This window comes from Pezoporus occidentalis, unplaced genomic scaffold, assembly GCF_034315485.1.
Source record: "Pezoporus occidentalis ecotype Australia unplaced genomic scaffold, CSIRO_AGI_Poc_V1 ctg19, whole genome shotgun sequence".
Classification (NCBI taxonomy): Eukaryota; Metazoa; Chordata; class Aves; order Psittaciformes; family Psittacidae; genus Pezoporus; species Pezoporus occidentalis.
Window position 1 is genome coordinate 6464285 of NW_026913748.1, and position 14979 is coordinate 6479263.

The following is a 14979-nucleotide window of genomic DNA, read 5'->3' on the forward strand; positions in this document are numbered from 1 at the left end:
CTCTGTAAAGTGATACAGCTAAAGGTACTTCTGAAGGTTGTTTTCTTCTGCCTTTTAAACATTAGATGCTGGCTGCTGGTCAAAGGTGGATTATCTGATGGGATGAACCGCTGGTCTGATCTGCTAATTACTGAATTCCTACGTAAGGCTTTTACTTCCTGCACAGGGAAGTACTGTGCTGAGCCTTTTCAGCAGGACCTTTTTCTCCTAAGGCAGAATTAAAGCACCAGCTCTGGTCCCTAATTGAAACCAGCAGCGTTCAGTAAGTTTAGACCACATTTGCGTGCTGAGTAGCCCTAGGCGGGCCTCTGCAGTTTCTGTTCCATGCACGGGAAATATATTTCTGGCAGAAGCTGTTAGAGTTGAGTGAAGAAAATGCAATAAATAATCTACCATATTTATTTCACTTTGTGTGTTTGCTTGTGGAACTTCCAGGAGCAGATCAAAACCTCCTCACAAGTATTTGATCTTGTTTAGCAACACTTAATCACATGGGCTTTCCTTTTTTCTCTTCCTGATTTGACTGAGGCTAGCTCTTTGATAAATCCTGTTGTGAATGCTCACAAGAGGTGAAATTGGCCATCTCTGAGTAAACAAAACAACAGGTTGAAACATGTTGGGGTTGATTCTTCCAGGGTGGTTCAATGGCCTGGAAAACTGGGAGAAACTACCTTAATCACCAGGACAATGAGTGGGGAAAAGAATCTTTTCAATATTGGTGGCTGTGGCCACTTGGTTTTGCTCCATTCCTTCCGCTCCTGTAGCTGTGCAGCTCCACACAAATCATATACAGCTGTGCAGACAAATGAGAAGCTGGGCAGTTCTGACCATTGGGCAAGGTCCCTTGTGGGTCATGTTTGGGTCCTTTTCTTTTTATAGAGCAAAATATAACCTGGCTTGGTTTTTGAGCTTGTGGTTTGCAGCACCATTGGTTAGAAACATCCTTTTGAGTTAAAAACTCAGCAAACTGGACCAAGTTGCTGAAAAAGAGAAAGTGCTGGATAGTGAGATGCTGTCCTATATCAGCTCTTTACTGTAATTGCATTTTGGTGTCTCCTGGGTCCTGATTAAAGCCTGCACATTGGGTCGCTGAGCAAGTGTGTTCTGCAGTGGCTCCTGCCTTGCTTGTGGTGTTGAAGCAGTTGGGATTTCACTAGGGATTTAGTCTTCCATCTCGGGTTCACAAGTACTAGGGTCTCCCCAAATCCTGCTCCCACTAACCCATTTGAGCTCAGTGGTATGTCTTGCCAGACTGGGGAGAGGAGAGGACTCCCACCGCTGTAAGAAATGTGACCCTACACTGTGAGGACAGTGTAGCTCTAGGAGTTCCCCTTGCCCTTGTATCACGCAGGAGTTAGCATTTGGTGTCCATCACACGCAACCCTTGCTGGGGTTCTGGGAGTGTGCCGGAATGGGTTAATTGGTGCTTTTCTCATGTCTGAGATTGGGAAGTCCTGGGTGGGAGAAGAGCTTATAAATTTTTCTCATATGACAGTTACTCTTTTCCCTACCTCGTCATTGCTTGTTTTCTTAGCTTTACCCTAGGGTGAGGGATGAGTCATGAAATCTAATGGGTTTTCATGAAAAGAGCCTTGGGCACCGAGCATGGGAGGACCAGGGAGTGGTGGCTGATCTCTCAGGGCCTGTGACAGAGAGCTGTCCTCAGCACAAAATGTGGTGATGCCTCAAGCTCTGATGATACGGGAGGCTGGTGGGGAAGGTGCCAGCAGGAGGCTGGGGCAGCTGAGGAAAGCAGTGTCAACCTGTTCAGATGGCAGCCTGGCCTCGAGTCAGCCCTAGGGCTTGCCATGGCAGCAGCACAGCCTGGACCAGGTGGGTGGTTGCTCATTGCCTCAGTAGCAGGCGGATTGCTTACAACCAGGGAAGAGGGGATGAAAAGGAGAGGAGGGACTTAGCTATCACTTATTAGTGCTATCGGGTTGTGTTTCTTTCCAGTGCTGTAAGACTGAGGCAGGACTTGCAGGCAGTTGATGAAAGAGGAGACAGAACTCACCAGGAAACACAAGAGAACTTGGAGGAGGAGTCTCAGGAGGGTCACTGGGAGATGGCAAGGTCTGGGAGCTTGCCCAAAACTGTCAGAGGCTGGAAGAGTCTGAGAGGGCAAGGGATTGAGAGGGGGAAAGAAATTAGATAGACAGCATGGGGAGGCCAACTGAAAAGTAATGGGAGAAACTGAACAGTCATCTTGTTATTGCAGAGTTGGTAGAAAAAACTTGGGTTTTTTTTTGTTCTCTTCTGTGCTGTTTCCTGTTCACTAGTAATTTTAAGCTAGTGTTACGCCTGGGGTGTCTTTCCTGTCATTTGAGCTGTTGTTGAGTGAGAGAGCTTACCTGTGCAGAGACCCTGCCATATTGCTATCACAACTGAACTCCGGTTTTATGAAGAAGACCCATAGGAGTTTCTAGGGTTAGCTATAGGGCTCAAATTTAGAAGCATCCTAAAAATTTCTGTAGAGTTTGCTGGAAAATTATGCATGCTCTATATGGTTTTTGTAACTTTCTTTAAGTCTGTAGCACGGATGAAGTTTCTAATTAAACTTTCCTTTCATTCAAGATAGCCCAAAATAGTTAGAGATGTTCATAAAGAGCATCCCTCCGCAAGGGTAGCTTACAGCATCTGAATGCTTTAGAGACCAGATTTCACCAAGGGTCTGGGACATGCTGTGTGTGTCTCATCTGTTTTTGTGACAATCGTGCTTTTGATCATATGCAAAGCTGCATAAAAAATGTTACCCTGACATTTCCCAATTATGCAAAGTTAGAAGCATTTGAAGTTAAACCCAGTGAGGCTTACTTTGCCCGCTTCAGAGCTGCGGAGACCTCTAGATGAGATTTCTTCTCTTCTTTCACTAGAAAGATTTTGTTCTTATTTGTAATGAGGATCAGAGTGCCCAGGGGCCTGATTTTTTCTGATAGAACCAGCAGCATTCCTGTGACAAGTCCATGTGAGCCTGAGTGCTCAGACCCTGTGAGTCCGACTCTCCATCCTTGTCATTTTTGGTGTTTCAGAAAGTGAGATAATCAAGCCCCACGGTACTCCTGGGAAGCAAACAGGTTTGTGTTATTCTCGTCATTAAAAGTGACTGAAAAACAGTTAAGGAGAGCACACCAGCATGCAGGACATGCCCAGACTTCACCAACTGTGAATGCAGTTGCATTCATGGGCTAGTGCATCCCTTTTGACAGTCATACAGTAATGGCTTGTAGTCAGTTTGTATTTACTCTTCATGATGTTTGTCCTGTTACTTCATTGATAGTGCAGTTAGGATTACTGAATTTTCCACCATCAATGCAGCTGTTTTTCAGGCAGGGTGAAAGCCCCATCTTCACAGTGACGAGATGTAAAATCAGCGCTGAACGAACACCCAATATTTCAGTCAGTATCGCAAAAACAACATGACAAAATTCAGTCAAGCAGTCCAGATCCAGGTAAAAATCAAGTGTGTTGTTGTGTGGGTGTTGCTTTTGGTGTCAGCTAAAAGAGCAAAGGTGTAAGAGATCCTCGCTGAGCCATTCTGAAATGGTGTTGTCTCCATTTCATGCGCTACCCTAAGTTTTCCTCCTTGCCTAACTGTCACCAAGACCCAGGGCAGAGCAGCAAAGAAATGAACATGGCAGAGGTGAGCATTTTGTTTGTTTGCCAGTTTTCTTGCTCGCATATTGCATCACAGCAGGACTTTTTTTGATGGATAAGCTCCCAGACAATAGGCTGCTGACAATCCCCTTGCATCATTTTGGCATCAGTACTCAAAGTACAGGAGCATGTCTAACAGTGGCAGCTATGTGTATTATAAAATATATTAGACAAAGCCCTTACGTCCTGCAGCAAATGGGATTTGCATTCTGCTCCAAGTATTCTAAATCCTGTGAAATGCTGATGTGGTAGCCTGGATATTATTCTGTAGTTGCTTTATTTGATTGAAAAAATCAGTATCTCATTAATATAGTAGGGACATGAATCACAAACTCAGCTTACAAAACCTCTCATTATTCCTTCTAGCATTCAATCTCTTTTGTCCTTCCATTCTCATTTTTCAGAAGATTTTTGATCACAGACTTGAAACTTGCTGTGGAGAAGGTGGATTTGTAGTGGGGAGGTGGAAAGCACAGAAAGGCAGAGGAAGGCTCACAGTGATTTGCAAACTCTGAAGTAGTTACTTGTATTGCCATTTTAGGTTGGGATCTAAAAAGGCCCCTGTGTGGCTTGGCTCAAATCCCAGCACTTTCCCTTGAGACTTCTGCTTCCAAGATACGTACAGGCAGATTTCTCAAAACCAGTGAAGTTGTAAACTTCTGGGGGTCTGAGTTATCAATGTATTTAGGTGACTGGCTGGTTTAAAACTACTTTCACAAATGATTTTTGCCTTGCGTGGTGAACAGATTGGAGTTCACTTGGAACAAGGCAAATAACAGTTCTGTACTTCCGGAGAGCAGACTTTGCCATGTTTGGGGACTTGCTTCAAAGAATCCCATAGGAGACAGTCACAGGGACCAGAAGAATAACCCTATGCCCCTGTACAGGCAGCTTTACAGGAAAGGACCTTGGGGTCGTGGTGGACAGCAAGTTGAACATGAGCCAGCAACCTGCCCTTGCAGCAATGACCAACAGCCTCCAGGGCTACATTAGGTCAGATTGAGAGAGATGATCCTTCCACTCTTCTCAGCCAACAGGAGACATCTGTAGCATCATGTCCAGTTCTGGGCTCCCCAAATGAGAGACATGGACACCCTGGAATGAGTCCTGCCAACAGCCATGAAGGTGATTACAGGACTGGAGCATCCGACATACAAGGAGGGGCTGAAAGAGCTGGTGCTGCTCAGCCTGAAGAGGAGGCTCAAAGAGATGTTAAACCATGTGTATGAATACTCCCTTCTGGGAGGGAGTAACTAATAAGGAGATGAACTCTTCTCACTGGCATCTAGGGAAAGGACAGGAGGGAAAGGGCACAAAGCAAGCCAGAAGAAATTCCCTTTAAACACAAGAAAAACTTTTTTTGCTGTAACACTGGAAAAGTATTGGAATAGGTTGCACAAAGAAGCTGTGGAGTCTCTGTCCTTGGAGGTATGAACACCTGACTGGACATGGCCCTGTGCAATCTGCTCTAGGTGACAGTGACTGCTCTGAGCAAGAGTTCAGACTAGGTGATTTCCAGAGGTGCCCTCCAACCTCAGCAGTTCTGTGGTTTTGTATTAGAATGCACAAAAAAATAGATTAAAAGAGAATAGCCCTGGGTTATTTGTGGAGCCTGGGAAGTCACAGGCACATACAGTCCTCATCTCCATCCCAGGAGACACCATGTTAGGAACTACTCCCGTAAACCAGGGTGTAGCACTGTATTGTAGTGTTTCAGGGCACCAGAGATGAGGTCTTCTAACAGTGTAATACCTGGAGTTTTGTGAGTGACTGGAGTCAGAGGCACACAAAGGAGAGATAGATGATGAACAGCTAGACCTTTGGCAAAATGCAGCAGAGAGGCCAGCTGCTTTCACTTGCCTTCAGTTTTGGCAGAACATGCTAGAAATGGGTATTTTGACATATGTGGTTTAAGTTATATGAGGCGGTACACTCATACCATCATGGAAAGGAATGAAATTGAACAGAACCAATGGAGCTCAGTAGGAATCAACACCAGGAGCCTGTGGAAAAGGTCAGTAAAACTTAGCAAAGAGGCTGAGAACAGAGTTTGGATGAAATCTCAGGTCAGCATGTAAATAACCAGTGTCAGACAGCATTTTCATTGGGTATTTATCCTGGAGCTGGTATAGGAATTACTGTGTGAGTTTCCTGTACTGAATTACACAAGAGGCAGATTGGACAGTCGTTGCGGTTCCATGTGTCCTTAAATTCATTAGGCAGTTGCTGGATGAGTGCTGGGCAGTAGGAGCCCCTCTTCCCTGACCTGTGGAAATTTCCAGTGTGTTGTAAAGAAAACGGGAATTTTGCAATCAGTCCTAGCAAGCCACCTTAAGCAGTTTGCAGGGTATTTTTAATGCTCTGGTAGGAGACTGTGCCACGGTTAAATATTCCACTGAAACAGGATAGCTCTGTAAGGCACGCTGGCCTGGCTCCAAGGCAACTAACCCGGCCGTCTCCTTCTGGATGAAGGATCACCTCCTGGAAGGCCTCAGGAATGCCTGCTGGTGGCAGGGATTGCTTGCAGAGAACGGGGGCCCTGCAGCAGCATTTGGCTGGCCCCTGCAGTCTGGGCTCTGGAAAGTTCGTCTGCATCTCAGCTTGAATGACTCCCGGTTTGTTCTTTCTGGGACAAAGAATGGTTTCTGTGAACTCCTCATGGTTCCCACATTCTTACTGGGTTTTGTCAAGTGTGTTGCACCCCCTGGTTTGGGACCCAAAGCAGGACACTGATGTGCAATTTAGTCAAGAAAGAGGAGAAACAGTATTTCAGACATTGGTATTTTGGAATTGTGTCATTGGGTAAAAGCTCTAAAATGAGTTTACACAACCCTGATTCTTCCCCATAGCAACCCATGTTATGTAAATAAAGCCACCCCAGAAGCAAGTGTCAGTGCTTTGCAGTTCTTCCCTTATGCACAGCAAACATTTGCTTGAAGGCAGGATGCCTGGAGGGAGGACTGGCAGCTTGTTTTGTCCACATGAATTCTGAGCCTGTGTCGTGGAGGAGCTCAAATGTGCTCTTGTCCACTTAGTACTCTGGGGCTTCATACATTTTGTAAGACTAGGAGACTAGGTAAGTGTATAGGGTTTTCTGTAACGTATCAAACCGTTAGTCATAGAATCATAGAATCCTAGAATGGCTTGGGTTGGAAGGGACCTTAAAGATCATCTAGTTCTAACCCCCCCTGCCATGGGCAGGAACACCTTCCACTACATTAGACTAGGTTGATCAAAGCCACATCCAACCTGGCCTTAGTCCATCTTGTATGTCTGTCTGTCCTGACTAGTAGTCAGTATCTGATGATGATATGGAGGAAATCAGTGTTAGAAAAAGCACCTTTGCTAAATAGGGATGGTGGTGTTGAGTTGAGAGGCACACGTGCAGTTCCTCTGCAAAGAAAGATTAAGGCTGGCATTTCTGGTTAGAGGCCAAATGAAGCTTTGGGCTTAGATTTAGTGTTGTCAACATCTGATGAGACATTTCAGACATTCTTGAAGAATATCCCAAAATTCCAGTTGCTTTTTGCTGGTATTTTAATCAACATTTGATCATGCATAAACCTGAGCCAGGAACTGCAGCTTCAAATTTTGAATCAGAATCATGCAAGTAAACTTGTACACAGGGATTGCATCCAAGTTTCTGAAACTCTTGGAGTACTTTTAGAGCTTTATCCAAAACCCATTAACGTTATAGAAGGACTTCATCTGACTCAGAATTCGGTCATCGAATTGTTTCTCATCTGATGTACCTAGAAAGCAATACCACAGCAGTACCTCAACCACTGCACTGTCAGGTCCTCTTTGTTATTTAGAAGGCTTGTTATATTTCTCTGGTTTTGGTATTCATCAGTATGCCTGCTTTTGTTTCCTCTTCAGCATGACCATCAGATAACTGACAATGTTGTCCCATGTTTAGGGGTGTCTCTGCCTTTGGTGTCAGAGCAGGGCATCCAATGCAGAGCCCTGGGAAAAGCAGTCATTCTGCTACCCTTAAGAACGGAGGCAAATTAAAATAGTTTTAACAAATCATAAGTTATTTCTGGGATGGCCTTCAACAGTGTAGGTTTAGCTTGTTTCCTTGCCTCGAGGTTGGGTCAACCCTACCTGCACCATTTCTGGCAGATGTTTGTTCAGCCACTTCTTTATCTTTATTCCTCCCTTCCTTTAGTCTTGTCCCCAGACTGCCTCCAGTCACCACTGGAACTGATAATATAGGGTAATAATTCTATCACAATGCTCACAGAGACCATGGAAATAACGTATTTCAGCTTGAGTGGATTACTGCTTTTGAGGTGAATTCAGGGGAAGAAACTGGCGACAGAAGCTTTGAGAAAAAAAAACGAATAGAAATGGTAAGTAAAGAAATAAATAAGGTGCGTTTTGGGCTGGTTTTATTTTTCATGGAAGCAGTGGATGACATTTTTTTACAGCACAAAATTCCACAGAACTTGACTGAAAATCACTCTGCAAGCACTTGGGAATGGTGCATCTACATGGAAGTGCCAACCTGTTGAGTCTTTAGGAAAATCCCCATCCAAGGTAAAAGAGATCATGTGTTAGCTTTGTTTGATTAAGCAATAACAAATGCTGACTTGAAGGTCTGTTGCACAGTTGATGTTCAGCTTAACATCCTAGACAGCTCCTGTATAAAAATAAATCTCTTGGAAAGCTCTTTGAGGAGCGTGTGTGCTGCAGTGTTTGGATCAGTTAAGAAAAATGCATTTACCAAAGCTTTCTGGATGATGTATGGTATGGATGACCTTGTTGAACTTGCTTGGGCACAGTCCTATGGCATAAAGAAAAACAGATGGCAGAGGTTGCTGAGCATAGCATTGCCATTTTCTTTATTTACTTACTGTTGCAGGTACCTCCCTGTGCTCAGGGGAGGGAAACCACATATATATGTTGCTTGTTATTCACTGCATTTATTCAGATACCATGGACATCAAGGTTCATGGTTGAAAGCATTTAGAAATGCGCTTCTTTTTGCAAGAAATCTTTACTACTGTCAATGATGATGCTGTACGTACAAATAAAAGCGGAAAGGAAGCATCCCAACTTTGTCTCTGAATGCAGTGCATGCGATTTGCTGCACTGAGCTGGTGATATATGGAGGCAAATGTTAGCTTTCATTAACCTGTTACCAAAGTAGAACAGGCCTTTATGGCTTCTCGTGTCTCTAAGGGCATGGCTTCATGGGTGCCTCCAGATGAAGGGGAGAGTGCCAGGAATACCACTTTCAGTGATCATAACCAGGTGGAACATCTGATCCTCATGCTAGTCACCTTGAGGGCCAGATAGGAATTGTTGAAGTTGTTATCGTTATTCGTATTAAAAAGGTAAAAAAGCAGACTATGCAGAGCTGCAGAGTGAGTCAGTGATTGAGGATGTGGTCACTGAAGTGATTTGGTAGAAACCCATGTAGATGTTCCAGGATTAAGGATATTTTTCTTCAAAAAATAATGTCAGAAGTTACTGTATGGCAAAAAAAAAAAAAAAAAGAAAGGTGGGGAAAAAAGAGAAGCATGAAACTGGAGTCCACAAAATAGCAAATTATTTTGATCTTGAAAGCAGGAATAAAAATCAGAACTTTGACTTGTATCAAAACACCTGATCCTGTGCTCTTCTGTCAACCTGCCAGTTTTTCCAAGCACTGCAAGTATTGTTCACGCAAGCCAAATATCTTGATCTCAGATCAGTAAATGGTTTGATGTAAATCACATGTTTTAAAGACAATGACTGGCAAAAGCCTGGCTTGGTGAGTGCAATACTGTGACATGAACTACTCAAATACCCTTAATCTTGGTATGACTAGAAGCAGCTCTTTTTAACAGTTGCAGAGGCTGCTTTGAGAAAAATCTATTGCTGTGCATGGAGAACATAAAAAGCAATACATATATGTTTGGTTTTGATGACAGTGTCTTATGAGGAGGCAGATACAGAGTTAGACTGCATGTAACACAACGTCTCAGGGTCAAGCACACCGTAACTGCAGGACAACTGCCAGGCATTCTGTAAAATACAGTTGAACTTGCCAGCAGTTAATGATTTTAACTGCACAACTATTGTAGTTGTAACGTTGAAAATCTATTTTATTATTTAAAAGCTTCTACATGTGTTTTGTGAGGAAAAGATGACCCATGGATTACTGGGAAAAACAAAGTGCCCTTTCCCCCTCCCCAGTTTAATTCTTCAGGGCTCATTAGTGTAACTTTGAAGAGGCAGAAGAGAGGAAGATGTATGGTCAGAGGGGTGCATATGGGTAGGAGAGGACATGTGTCTGTTGCTCAGGGCCCCTGTTGGCTGCAACTGCTCTGGACAGGGGATTACAGCTGCCGAGCCTCTCCTGGCTGTAGTCTGTAGCCACCCTCCCATGCCAGCATCAGCTCCTGAACCTCCTCTGCCTCCAGCTTGGCAAGTGCAGGTAAGCAATAGCTTGCCACTGGTTTACTGTAGCACACACTAGGTTGAAACAGAGGCATTTCTGGACCTGGCTTAAGAGCTCAGCCCCGTAATTTTGAAGGGTAGTGCAACTGGCAGCAACATCATGGGCTTTCATCATGGGCTTCCTCGCTCAAATCCAGCAGTGCATGTCCACGTGCATAACGTCGCTGAGCTTCCAGGAGGCAGCCAGTATTTGTCAGATAATCTCACGGCATAGGTGGATTCCATTGTTTAGCTAGGGCAATGGAAAGTTTTAGTGGCAGAAGCAAGGTCTGAATTTTATCTTCCGCAAAGCAGGTTGCTGCCCCAGCCATTGCTTATCAGTTCCTCCCTTCCTGTATGAAATACACTTCCTATACCTAGAGGGCAACAGCAACAAGGTATTATTGCTGTGTGGGTCTGCGAGTGAAACTGCATGGGTGCCCTGGGTAGTTAGGTCTGCTCATTTTCCTCTTGTTTTTGAGAGCACTGCTTTGCCTTTTCCTCCATCATATTTCATGTGCTTTTAATGTTCTCCAGAGAGCAAGCTCACAGGCAGCAAAGCCATGCAGTTTCACAAAGGGAATCAGAGTTGTAAGAGGAAGGAGGAAGAAGGGAGTAATTTATGTCTGCACACACAGCCTCTAACTTGTGCTTTATCCCTGGAGGAGGTCAGCAATCATATTTAAAGGGCTCTGCACTGATCAGAAATGGAATGGTTTGCAGGGCTCCCTCTGTTACGCCAGGTTTCATAATTTATTGAATCCTTTTAACTTCAAGAGCATTGTTCTGATCTAGATCTGAGGGCAAGGAGTTAATTCTTTTCTGCCTATGCATTTTATTGACTTAAATAAGTAGCCAGGGAGAGTCTCTTGGCCTGACTCCAACCTTGAATGACTTTTTTGTAGTTTCTCTGTCCTCCTGTCTGTGATTCATGACTTGACCTAACTTCCACTCACCCCTATGGCCAGAAAACATTTGTTCTTCCTTTCCACTTTATCCTTCCCCCACATCTCTGTTGTTAGGAGGTCAATTTTTACCTCATCTTTACACTTTGTATGCTTGGTGTTGTGGGCCTGCATACTTGTGTGAGTGGTAGACTAGGAGGTGGGTGTTGCTTCCCCAGCAGTGTGGTTCTAGCAATAGGGGTTTGCTCTGTTCAGGGTGCATGAAAGGCATGTCAGACTCTCTAAATACCCTCTTCCCTAGAGCATGGTGCAGTGCTGCCTTGGCCAGGTGACAAGGAGGTGGCCGCTATTGGGCTGCAGCGACAAACCCGTGCTGCCTGGGATGCACAGCAGTGTGGCAGCTTGTCCCCATGATCTCACTGGACAGAAGTACTTGGTTGCTGGACCACAACCTCACTGCCCATAACAACATCATGTGGTGGGGTGAAGGCACTCCCAGCGCGTTGCCTGTGTGAGTGGGGCATCTAAGTGAGAGTAACTGAGGCAGGGGGTAGAGTTGGGGATTGCGTTCAAGGCAGGAGGCTTGACGCATATGCATGTGAGAGACTGCAAATAGCTCTTTGAGTTGAGCTCCTATGTCATGTTCAGTTTCAAGCAACCTTCCTCAGCATCTTTTGGACTAGTATGTTTGCGAGGCACCTAGTGGTAGTATTTGGGAGTATTTGGTACCGCACCTGCATACCTGTTCAACCAGGAATAATACTAGGAAAGACTTCAACTAAAATTGGAAATCATGTGGGATAACAGCAAGTAGAACAAATTCAACAAGGATAAGAGGAGAAATAAGACTGTCCAAGAGGGGTTAAAACATCATGCCAATACTGAGGGGTCTGTGGGCACTGCAAGTAATGAGAACAAAAGCCTGTTTTATACTTGCCAGATTTGTCCTTGAAACAAAAGAGATGGGGGACAGTCTCGGATTAGAAGGAAAATGCTTTTTTGTGCAAACCAGCCTGTGGACCTGCTGTTTCCTGAGGCTGCTGAGTGAAATCATTTAACAGGGTTACAAAAGGGCTGGATAGCATGTGGGTGCTAATAGCATTTGCAGCTATGTAAGCAGCAGTAACAACAGTGGAGTAATCAAATCTCATCCTTCAGAGGAGAAGCTGATCACCTGAGTGGGTCTGGGATTTCCTCCTTTCACGATTGCCAGGTACCGTCACAGGCTAATTGAAATGTTGACTCCTGCTTGGGACCAGGGGCATGACAGTGGCTTGATGGATCTAATCTCTGAACAGACAGCAGCTCTGGTCACACTCCTGCCCCAAGGCCAGATAGCTCCCCTGGTTCTGCCACTATCTGTTATCTCTGGCTGTGGCTTTCTGCTTTACTAATTCTTTATTAATTTTTGTTCCCTTGAGCCAGGCTTCAAGTACATTGCTCTGGCAGAGCCATAACTGCTGGATGAGATTCCCTATCTCCACTTGCTGTTCCTGCAGCTTCCTTTACTTTTAACCTGAGAGCAGTAAAAAGCATAGCTGAGAAGAGGCAGACATGGCCCCGGGCCCTGAAAGGACCCAAGGCAAGAAACATCTTCATCATATTTTCTCTTGTTACAGCTTTTCTGTCCCTTAACAGTTGGTTCACTGGCTCTGCAGGCAACTGGCTCCAGACCGGCTGCCTTTTGTAGGTGTTTCTGCTGTAAGATGCAGATCTGTCTCAGCCTCCTCATCAGCCTCTTTTCCTTTTCTTTGTGTCCATCTGCCTCTATTCTCCGAAGCAAAATCAAGCCCTGAGGGCTGCCCATCTCAAATCCAGAGGGGCAGCTGAGGCTTAGCCCCGGTGGGCATTAGAGGGCCTATGAGGATGCTGGGGAGGGACTCTTCATTAGGAACTGCAGTGGTAGGACAAAGGGTAACAGGTTAAAACTTGATCAGGGGAAGTTTAGATTGGATATAAGGAGGAAATTCTGTACTGTGAGGGTGGTGAGGCACCGGAATGGATTGCCCAGGGAAGTTGTGAATGCTCCATCCCTGGCGGCGTTCAAGGCCAGGTTGGACAGAGCCTTGGGTGACATGGTTTAGTGTGAGGTGTCCCTGCCCATGGCAGGGGGTTGGAACTAGATGATCTTAAGGTCCTTTCCAACCCTAACTATTCTATGATTCTATGATTTGGGTCCCCAGCAGGCAGCTGCCAGCCTGCCTGATGGGAACAGGGAGAAAAAGGACTACTTTGCTCTGAAGAACCACTATCTTCATGTTTCTGGGCAATAGCTGATCTCCAAGAGGCTTGAACCTTGGACCACCAGTGCATATAAGTAGAAAGAAAGGTGGATCTCTGCTTGTAGAAGGGGGGTTGGCCAAGTGTCTGGTTTTAAACATAGGGAAAATGTCCTAGAGGTTGGCTTGAGGATAGAAAAAGTAGTTTGAGTGCCCTCTGTGCAAACCCACTGTCATTGACATGAATATGTCTGCCCTTCTGCCCCCTACCTACAAGGCGATGTTTTGAATCCTGTGGCCTGTGATGGGGAAAACCTTGGTCAGAAGTTGGCCTCAAGAAGTATTCTGGCTGTAGGAAGCTGGAGGAGATATGTCTCTTCTATTACACCCTCTCTTCTCCTAGCAAGGAAAGCATGGGCAAAGCCAGGTCCTCCTCCAGGGTTGCCCCATGGAAATCCCCATGGAAAAGCCAATCTTTTGAGAAGGAACTGGAGCACCAAGAGCTTTCTCTGAGGGGAGTGTTTATCCTATTACTTTTTGAAAAGTCTTTCCTACCATGCTGGAAAATTAGCTTGCCAAAGTACAAATTACCCGGTAAGGAAATCTCTACCTCCAGATTAATTCCCCACTCTTTTGTCTCCTCTCTGTTTGGCTGATGTATGTGTTAGGTAAATATTTGTACAACGCAGAGAATTGCCCCCCTTTCTTCTCTTTTCCAAGGGTCAGACAAATGTCAGCCATTGGCACTTGTGTGCAGCTGGGCCTCTGTGTTTGCTGTGAGGCGGGCTCAGTGCCAGCCATGCACAGGAACCAAAGCGCCAACGAGCCTGGGGGTCACCGCAGTGGAGCAGTCGGAGCGCCTGGCTCTGGTGGCCAGCATCCTCTTCCCAGGAGAGGCAGGTTCCTGATGCTTTGTCCTGAACTTGTTCCACAGAGCAGCAAAGTCCTGAGTTTAACAATGAAATCAAATAACCTTTGCACAAAGAAGAAAAACCTGCTTCTCTTGGTGTCCTTTCTCAGTGCATCCCAAGAATGAACTGACTTTTGTTGCTGTTTTTTTATTTGCATAGAACCATAGACTGGTTTGGGTTGGAAGGGACCTTAAAGCTCATCCAGTTCCAACCTCCCTGCCATGGGCAGGGACACCTTCCACTAGACTAGGTTGCTCGAAGCCCATCCAGCCTGGCCTTGAACACTGCCAGGGACAGGGCAGCCACAGCTTCCCTGGGCAACCTGTGCCAGTGCCTCACCACCCTCATAGTGAAGAACTTCTTGATGTAATATCTAAATCTACCCTCCTATATTTAAAGCCATTCCCACTTATCCTGCCAGTACATGCCCTTGTTAAAAGCTCCTCTCCAGTTTTCTTGTAGCCCCCCCCGCCTTACGTACTAGAAGCTGCTTTAAAGTCTCTCCAGAGCCACCTTTCCTCCAGGATGAACAATCCCAGCTCTCTCAGCCTGTCTTCATAGGAGAGGTGCTCCAGCCTTCTGATCATCTTTGTGTCGCTCTTCTGGATTCACTTGAGCAGGTCCATGTCCCTCTTGGGGGCGCCAGAGCTGAATGCAGAACTGCAGGTTGGGTGCCACGAGAGTGGGGTAGAAGGGGGAAACCCCCTCCCTTGACCCGCTGGCCAAGCTACTTTTGATGCAGTCCAGCATAAGGTTGGCATTTTGGCTGCAGGTGCACAGTGATGGGTCATGTTGAGCTTCGTGTCAACTAACACCGCCAGGTCTCTTCAGGGCTGCTCTTAATCCATTCTCCACCCATGC

At 45.5% G+C, this 14979-nt stretch overlaps 1 protein-coding gene across 1 annotated transcript in view; it reads left to right on the top strand.

The window, feature by feature from the left end:
• The window catches only part of B4GALNT3 (beta-1,4-N-acetyl-galactosaminyltransferase 3), a 66960-nt gene that overhangs the window by 23401 nt on the left and 28580 nt on the right, over positions 1-14979 (top strand). The window lies entirely within an intron of this gene.